We start from the raw sequence: 10022 nt of genomic DNA, 5'->3' as shown, positions 1-10022 counted from the left end.
GCAGAGGTTAAGCCAATAGCAGTATCCATACAAGGCCGATAGTGATGTTTTAAGAGCATCCACGTATTGCCTGCGTCCTCAGGGCGAGGCACTGTGCTCACAGCTTTACGTGCACTGGGTACCTGCCAGCCACACTGACTTTCTGTACTGTGTATGAGACTAATTCATTCTTTTACCTTGGGTGGGCTCTTCCATCTAGCTTTTTTAAATCCGATTTACAAAAGGTTCTCAGTTTTACAGTAAAGCTCGTTTCTCCCTTCTCCTATGGTGCAGTTAATATACTGTATACAATTTGTAGAAAGTCTGTTTACAGAAGGCTCTGTAAGAAGATCCCTTTTCTTGAAAGCACAGAAACATGAATAACAGAAAGGCTCAGAGTCCATTGATGGTTCACTTATCACAAGCAATATTTAATGCGATAGAATTAATTGTACCACTAGAAGGGCCTGGGACTGAGGTCCTAGGAGCTTTTTATAACTGGATTGAAAGGATCCATAGACTCACCCCTGACATCCAGTCATAAACTCACCTAACCCACAATAGAACCGGGGGAATATTTTTTTAACTATCCTTTAAAAAAGATCTTCCGAGGCGAACCCATTATTTCCTTTGTTAGTTTGGATCAGAGTCTAATAGCCCCAACAAGTCAAAGTTGCTTTGCACTCTTGCTATGATTTGAGTCTATTCCTTTTATGTCATGTTCTCAGTGGAGGTGGAAAAGACACTCTCACCTCGATGTATGTATACCTGTTAAATTCCTGAAAACTGCTGTTAACTCTCACATTAAAATGATTGCTACCTTCTTTTCTAGTGTGCGTTTCTGACCTCTTGGTTATTTATTGTTTTCTATTGGAATTTTTGGTTTCTCTATATTTCTTTTAACAAGAAGCACCTCCGTGTGCTCACATTGTAATTTCTTTGGCTTGTTCTGCATCTTCCTCTTCTCAGAAGGCACAGGGAAGGGCTTCCCTGGTGGCGCAGTGGTTGGGAGTCCGCCTGCCGATGCAGGGGACACAGGTTCGTGTCCCGGTCCGGGAAAATCCCACATGCCGCGGAGCGGCTGGGCCCGTGAGCCATGGCCGCTGAGCCTGCGCGTCCGGAGCCTGTGCTCTGCAACGGGAGAGGCCACAACAGTGAGAGGCCCGCGTACCGCAAAAAAAAAAAAAAAAAAAAAAGCCGATTCTGGTCCAGTAGGTCTGGGGTAGGGCCAAGAATTTCGCATTACTAACAAGCCCCCCCATGTGAGCCTGATGCTACTGGTCCAGGGCCCACCCTTGGAGCAGCAGGGATTGAAAACGTGGCTCTACTTCTTTACATAACTGTGAGCAGAAAAGGATATTTGTAGGAAGAGGATGAGCTCTGACATCACCTCTTTTGTCTGCAGTGAAAGCAATATAACGATTAAGAACACTGTTTACAAGTCCGCGTGTCTTGCTCCACGTAAGGAATACAGGACGGTCCCTTATACCGACCGAGGCAGTTTGTAATGAAACCTTTGGGCTTAAATTGTTGCTAGGGCACTGCCAGGGGAACCAGCCACACAAAGGGAACGTGTAACCTAATCTTATTATGTGTGAAATAAGGAGCTCTGGCCTTGGAGAGATAGGAAGTGTGCTGTTTCACCCCCTTGCTCAGGTGACAGGCCAGCCCCGGCCTGGGCAGGCAAACCAAGGTGCCCTTCTCCATGTGGGGCTGCTGCAGAGCCCTTTCTCTGGGTCCAGAAAATGGGGCTGTTGAACTGACCAGAGAGTATCTTGGTACGTTCACATCTATTTGGTTATGAGCGCCAGACCCACCAGTGGGTTCCGAGGGTTACAGTAGATAACAGCGTTTAGGAAACAAGCCAGCTACATACAATAGGACCCAGATTGAGGTCATATTAAAAAAGGGACTCAATTTGGGCCCAGGATATTTTAAAGGAACGGACCCTTGATGTTATCTCACCTGTAGAGATCAGAGAGAGATGCTATTGCGTGGCCCTGCAATTTTACAGTATCCTTTCTGTTAAGGCAGAAAAATCTACAGAAGCTAAAAAGCAAGGCCATCTTTTCTGTTTGAGATTCAGCTGGAGCCAGACACTAAGCAAAAATCAAGCCCTTCTATTGACACAAGGAGCCACATGACTGCAGAATATTAAGTGCTAAAATGGTTCTTGGGGACCCCATGATGGTGTTTAATTTAGTGCGGGGGTAGTTGTTGTATTCCGGACTCTCTTCCACCAAAGACACACCCATTCACAATCTTCCATGTCATTTCCAGGGATTAGTGGATTTCCTAGCAAATCCACGGATTTCGATTAAACACCTCTGATGTAGTACACTTCCTTCTTTTTGCAGATGAGAAAACTGACGCCCAGACAGAAGGTGACTGACTGTTGGTCTCATAGCAATGCTTGGGATGAACTAATTAGAAAAGAGGATTTAAGAACCACAAATGTCCCCAGGGAAACCAGGGGTGAGTATCTGTACATAATTTATTTCTGAAGGCCCCGAAGCACGAGTGCCAAAAGTTTTTTGAAAGAGTTAGAACTTATAGCTGGGAGAATCCCAATAGTAGCCAAATCACATTTGAAGAAAAATAGAAATAACTGGGCCAGAAACGTATGGGACCTAGATTTTATGATGCACCTAAGTGAGAAGCCCCACTGCTACTTGGTAACTGTGTGCTAAGCTGTAGTTTGGGGTGTTTTTTAGGGCAGGTAATAAATTTCTTTCAAAGTTTGAAGTCACATACCAGTGTGAATCTTCCACATTCCCCCAAACTACTCAGGCAAGATGCCCCATTGAAACAGAAGCCTCAGTTTGGCAACACACTTTGGGGTTCAGCCCCTAACACAATCCCTGCCATAGTCTGGATGCTCAGTAAATATTTATTTGAATAAAGGGATTTTATTTCACATTATGACAGTTTTCTGGAGATGAGAGATGCAGGAACCTGGAGAGCCATCAGTATACAATGTGTAAGTACACAGTGGAGAGCTGGGGCTCCTAGTGAAGGATTTAGAATCTTACAAACATAATGTTGAGCAAAAGAAGCCAGACACAAAAGAATACATACAAGATGATTCCACTTATATGGAGAACACATATGGACCATATTAACTTATGCTATTAGTAACTGGAGTTCTGGTTACCTTTGGTGAGCAGGGGTTTGGTTATGGAGGGTATGTGGGAAAGAGGGCTTCTAGGGTGCTGGCAATGTTGTTTCTTGACCTGGGTGCTGGGTACACCAGTGGATTCACTTTGTGATAGATAGTTCATCAAATGATACTCCTATGACTTAGCATTTTTTTTCTTCCAGTTTTGTTGAGATATAATTGACATACAGCAAGTAGAAGTTTGTGTACAGCATAGTGATTTGACCGACACACATCATGAAATGATTTCACAATAAGTTTAGTGAACATCCGTCATCTCATATGGATACAAAATTAAAGAAATAGAAAAAAATTTTTTCCATGTGATGAGAACTCTTAGGATTTACACTCTTAGCAACTTTCAGATATAACATACAGCAGTGTTAATTATATTTATCATGTTATACATTTCATCCCTAATTTTTATCTATCTTATAACTGAAATTTTGTACCTTTTGACTGCCTTTATCCAATCCCCCCTCCCCCCATCCCCTGCCACTGGTAACCACAAATCTGGTCTCTTTTTCTGTGAGTTTGTTTGTTTGTTTTTGAAGTACAGTTGACCTACAACACTGTTAGTTCCTGTTATACAACATAGTGATTCAATATTTCTATATGTTTCAAAATGATCACCATGATAAGTCTAGTTACTATCAATCACCGTACAAATATATTACAAAGTTTTTGACTGTATTCCCCACCCTGTACATTTCATACCCATGACTCATTTATTTTGCACCTGGAAGTTTGTACCTCTTAATCTCCCTCACCTATTTTTTTTTTACTTTTTATTTCATATTGGAGTATAGTTGATTTACACTGTTGTGTTAGTTTCAGGTGTACAGCAAAGTGATTCAATTATACATGTACACATATCTATTCTTTTTCAGATTCTTTTCCCAGACTTAGCCCTCCTTTATATGTGTTGTACTTCAGTAAAAATGTTCACTTAAAAACACACACACACAATGAAGGATCTAGGCCAGTGCTTCTCAAACTTGAATGTGCATACAAGTCACCTGGATATTTTATTAAATACAAAAGTTTGACTCTTTTGGTCTTATGTAGGGCATGAGAGTTTGCATTACTAGGGGCTGGTATCTTCAGGATCTTTTCTTAGAGAGATCCAGAGGTCTGAGAAAAGTTTCCTGGGCCTCTCCTTACCTGCGGTGAAGGAGATGGGGTGCAGGGATGTTAACCTAGTAGCTTATTAACACACAGAGCGTGGTTTCCAAGACCAGCCCATACTTCAGTGGGCTGTGAAATTTGCCTGCTCTCAGCACCTTTGTGGAGGATTTTCTGAGTGCTGGGTGGTGATCAGAGCCTAGAGTTGTGCCACTTGAGTGAAGTGACCAGCCGATGTCCAGCCCCTGCAGCCCACATTAGGGACCCTGGCCTGTCTGGCCCATAGAAGCCCCCGGCTTACCCCAAAGAGCACGCTGAGGGTGTTCTGAGCCTGGCTCCCTCTGTCCACGTGCATGGGCGAAACTGGATTGTCAGCCATGACCGCTGTGTAAGTGAATTGGACTTCCCAGCTCCTCTGTAAAACTCTGCAGGATATAGATGCCCAAACGCCAAACTTATATCAAGAAAAACCATGATTTTGAGTGGAAAAAAAGCAAGTCACACACAATATGATTCCTTTCATAGAAACAGTAAAGCCAGGCAAAACTAATCAATGCCTTGTTCAGGGATAGAGATGTAGGTAGTAAAATATAAAGAAAAGATAGGAAACGATTACTAAATACTAAGGAGGTGGTATTCTCTGGAAACAGGAGAGGAAGAGGGGCCCACCCAGGGCCTTCCAAAGTGTTAGGAATATTCTATATTTTCTACTAGTGGTGGGTTCATGGCTGTGTATTTTACTACTACTCTTTAAACTGTATAGTATATACACATTATATATCCTCTTTTACTTGTATGCAATGTTCACAATCTAAAAATGAAGACGCAGTGTGGTATCTTAAGATAACATTTTACATTGGTGTTTCTTTGTGTTTAACTCTCTTTAGAATATTCTGTTATTTTAACATTTTTGACATAACAGAGTAATCTGGCACCTATGATTTTTTGGAAGGACACTTTATTTTGAGATTCTGCCGCTCTTACATTTTGGATGTTAAACTGCCCTTTCCTTTGCTGGCATTTTAATGAAATGTTGGTGATAGTAAAAGTGATTTGAAAACAAAAACTCCCTAATAAGTTAAATAACAAATTGAAAACTGTAAACTACCCACAGCCCTTTCCCTTTTTTATTTATTTTTTATTTATTTTATTTTATTTTTTTGCGGTAAGCGGGCCTCTCACTGTTGTGGCCTCTCCCGTTGCGGAGCACAGGCTCCGGATGCGCAGGCTCAGCGGCCATGGCTCACGGGCCCAGCCGCTCCGCGGCATGTGGGATCCTCCCGGACCGGGGCACGAACCCGTATCCCCTGCATCGGCAGGCGGACTCTCAACCACTGCGCCACCAGGGAGGCCCCCTTTCCCTTTTTTAGAAAGTTAACTTGATCTGTGACATTAAAAAGACTGGGAACTGCAGGTTTAGAGAGCTTTTCTTTGGGAAAGGAAGACATTGCCCTCCAGCTCTAAGGAGTTTGAAAATAAAAGACAGAAAGAAAGAAAGGGAGGGAGGGAGGGACGGACGGACGGATGGACGGAGGGGAGAAAGGAAGAAAGAAAGGAAGAAAGGAAGAAAAAGAAAAGGGGGCTGAGGTAGAGGGATAATGCCTGCAGAAGATGGAAAAGATGGGTAGAATCTTCTAAAGTTTTTTTCAAAGAGCTTTTCACATTCTCAAAACTTGTGTGTTAGTCCGGCAATCTTTCTTGTGGTCTTAAAAGAAGAAAACGGAGTGGGTGAAACAGAACTGCTGTATGTTATATTTAGTAGGAAACCAGCAAGTGGAACTGTGTTGCAACTTAATTTTCCCCAAACGGAAGTTGTGTGTATGTACCCTGCCACCAAGTAGCAGTGTTCACAGAATCCAAGAGGTAGAAGGGAATTTAGAGGTAATGTAACAACTATTATAATAACCTGCATTTATTGACCTTTTAGGTGTGTGCCCTGTGTGAATGCTTTACTGACACCAACCCATTTAATCTTCTTATCAACCTTAAGGGTAAGTGCTTATCCCTTCTTATTTTATTTTAGATAATGACTTATAATTTTATATAAATATATACATATTTGGGGGGGTCGTTTTAGATTTACAGAAAATTTGCAAAGATAGTACAGAGAGTTCTCATGTACTCTTCATCCAGCTTCCTCTAATGTTAATGTCTTATATAACCATGGTGGATTTGTCAAAACCAAGAGGTTAACATTGATATACTACTATTAACTCAAATATAGATTTTATTAGGATTTCACCAGTTTTTCCACTAATGTCTTTTTCCTGTTCTAGAACCCAGTCAAGACAGAGCATAATATTTCATTGTCCTGTCTCTTTAGTCCCCTTTGATCTGTGACAGCTTCTTAGTCTTCCCTTAAGATGATATATTCAATTATAAAAACTTCAAGTCCAAAGGAAATAATCAAGGGGGTGAAAAGGAAACATACAGAAGGGGAGAGAATATTTGCAAACTATATATCTGATAAGGGATTAATATCCAGAATACATAAAGAACTCCTACAACTCACCACCAAAAAACCTGATTAACAAATGGGCAAAGGACTTGAATAGACATTTCTCCAAAGAAGACATGAAGATAGCCAACAAGCACATGAAAAGATGTTCAACATCATTAATCATCAGGGGAATGCGAATCAAACCACAAGGAGATGTCACCTCATGACCATTAGGATGGCCACAATCAAAACAAACAAACCAAACAAACAAACCAAAAAACCCCCCAAGTGTTGGTGAGGATATGGAGAAATTGGAAACCTGGTGCACTCTTAGTAGGAATGTAAAATGGTATAGCCACCGTGGAAAACATTATAGAGTTGCCTCAAAAAATTGAAAATAGAATTATTATATGATCCAGAAATACCACTTTCGGGCATATATCCAAAATAATTGAAAACATGATCTCAAAGGGATAATTGTATACCCAAGTGTTTTTCACCGTAGCCAAGAGGTGGAAGCAACCTAAATGTCCATTGATGCATGAATGGGTAAAGAAAATGTGATTGATACACACACACAATGGAATATTATTCAGCCTTAAAAAAGAAGGAAATCCTGCCATATACTCCTAGGTGGACGAACCTTAAGGACATTATGCTAAGTGAAATAAGCCAGACACAAAAGGACAAATACCGTATGATTCCACTTATACGAGGTATCCAAAGTAGTCCAACTCTTAGAAAGTAGAAGGGTGGTTTCCGGGGGAGGGGGGAAAAGGGAGTTGTTCAATGGGTATAGAATTTCATTTTTGAGAGATGAAAATGTTCTAGAGATTTACTATACAACAATGTGCATAAATACTACCAAACCGTACACTTAAAAGTTGTTAAAGTGATAAATTTTATGTCATGTGTTTTTACCATAATAAAGCAAGAACTTCAAGCCTTATAGACAAGTACAAAGGAAAAAACAACAAACCAACCAGATAGAACAGGAGCTAACCTTTCTGAGCAGACCCTGTTCACGGTTCATATCCATTCACAGCCCTCCTACCTCCTTTCTTGCCGAGACCCAGTTTTGTTTTTGAATTTGCTCTCCAAGTGGTCTTTGCTCAGGGAAGAGGCCCTGCTTTGGAGACAGTTTTACTTACTCTTTTTTTTTTTTTTTTTTTTTTTTGCTGTACGCGGGCCTCTCACTGCTGTGGCCTCTCTTGTTGTGGAGCACAGGCTCCGGACGCGCAGGCTCAGTGGCCATGGCTCACGGGCCCAGCCGCTCCGCGGCATGTGGGATCTTCCCGGACCAGGGCATGAACTCGTGTCCCCTGCATCGGCAGGCGGACTCCCAACCACTGCGCCACCAGGGAAGCCCAGTTTTACTTACTCTTAAAAAGAGTTTTACCACGTTGCATTTTCTGCCCCTGGATGTTGTTCTTGGAATGTGTCCCTTATCCTATAAGCCACTTTTAGTTGGATATTGTGTTCCTTGCAGGCGAAAACACCCTCACTGATAACCTTGCCACGCGCTGTAGACAGATGCAGCGCTACAATCCCACTGTGGAGAGATCTGGAGGACAGTGATGGAGGACAGTCTTCCCAGCGGGCAGAACTTGAGCCGTTCGTCTGGTTGTTTGTCTTGCCTGGAAGGAGCAATGGCTAGAGGTATGGGTTTACACCGATTCATGGGCTGTGGCTGCTGGTTTGGAGGGATGGTCAGGGACTTGGAAGAACCATGATTGGAAAATTGATGACAAGGAGGTCTGGAGAACAGGTAGGCAAATAGGTTTCTCTGAATGGAAATGAAAGGGTAGACTCAGCAGAGGAGGATTTTAATAATCAGGTGGACAGCATGTCATTCTGTGGATGTCAGTCAGCCTCCTTCCCCAGCCACTCCAGCCACTGCCCAGTGTCAGGGATAAAGTTTATGCATGGGTCGGCAACATGGACTTCCACTCACCAAGGCTGATCTGGCTGTAGCCACAGCCAAGTGCCCAGTCTGCCAGTACCAGAGACCAACACAGAGGCCCTGATACGGCACTATTCTCCAGGGTGATCAGATAGTTACCTGGCGACAGATTGGTTACATTGGGCCACTTCCACCAAGGGAGGGGCAGAGTTTTGTTCTTATTAGGATGCTTACTCTGGTTATAGATCTTCCTTTCCTGCCCACAATGCTTCTGCCAAAACTACCATCTGTGGACTTACAGAGGGCCTTATCCACCATTGAGTTATTCCACACAGCAACAGCTCTGACCAGAAATTCATTTCACTGCAAATGAAGTGAGACAGCTGGCTCCTACTCATGGAATTCATTGGTCTGAGCAGATTCCCCATTATCTGGAAGGAGCTGGCTTGATAGAATGGCCGCTTCACAATGTGGGTGAGGAGGAGGAGGTCTGGGAAGCAGAAGATCCCAGGGGCGCCTCTTAGAACTACTATGTCCTGTGATTAAAGTTCATGGAAAATTACAGTGCAATTCAGGTAGGATTATTGATGTCACAGTATCTTCAGTAATGAAGGTTTGGGTCACCTTGTCAGGCAAGAACCAGCTGAGATTCTTGCTGAAGACAAAGGGGATATGGAATTGGTAGAGGAGAAGGAAGTTTTAAATACCAGCTACAAGTTACACAAATGAGGACTGTAGTAGTTATAAGTATTTCTTCTTTAATGTGTATGTATTTGAATATCTAATGTTTTTTTACATCTTTATTGGAGTATAATTGCTTTACAATGGTGTGTTAGTTTCTGCTCTATAACAAAGTGAATCAGCTATATGTATACATATGTTCCCATATCTCCTCCCTCTTGCATCTCCCTCCCTCCCACCCTCCCTAACCCACCCATCCAGGTGGTCACAAAGCACCGAGCTGATCTCCCTGTGCTATGCAGCTGCTTCCCACTAGCTATCTGTTTTACATTTGGTAGTGTATATATGTCCGTGCCACTCTCTCACTTTGTCACAGCTTACCCTTCCCCCTCCCCGTATCCTCAAGTCCATTCTCTAGTAGGTCTGTGTCTTTTGAATATCTAATTTTTGTTTGTTTGACATTCTTTTTTATTTATTTGTTTGTTTGTTTGTTTGTTTAATTTTTGGCCTCACCACATGGCTTGTGGGATCTTAATTCCCCGAGGGATCGAACCCACACCCTCAGCAATGAAAGTGAGGAGTCCTACCCACTGGACCACCAGGGAATTCCCTATTCCCCTTTTTTAAGGGAGAAAAAGAAGAAGGTGGTAAATCCAGGATGAACAAAACTATTAAGAAGTAAAACCTTAAAGGTAGCTCCTCTCCAAAAATAGAAATCATAACAAACAGAACTGCAT

The 10022-nt window shown here is 42.4% G+C and overlaps 1 long non-coding RNA gene across 1 annotated transcript; it reads left to right on the top strand.

Annotated features, from left to right (window-relative positions):
- Nucleotides 1-2345: 2345 nt before the first annotated feature.
- Nucleotides 2346-8378, top strand: LOC309810108. The gene is made up of 3 exons (XR_014294942.1): nucleotides 2346-2454; nucleotides 6189-6252; nucleotides 8191-8378. It is a non-coding gene; the product is annotated as an uncharacterized lncRNA (long non-coding RNA).
- Nucleotides 8379-10022: the final 1644 nt, after the last annotated feature.

Source organism: Mesoplodon mirus (genome assembly GCF_964341445.2).
Source record: "Mesoplodon mirus genome assembly, chromosome: 9".
Lineage (NCBI taxonomy): Eukaryota > Metazoa > Chordata > Mammalia > Artiodactyla > Ziphiidae > Mesoplodon > Mesoplodon mirus.
The sequence above is the reverse complement of the archived record's forward strand: the minus strand, read 5'-3'. Positions and strand labels throughout refer to the sequence as shown.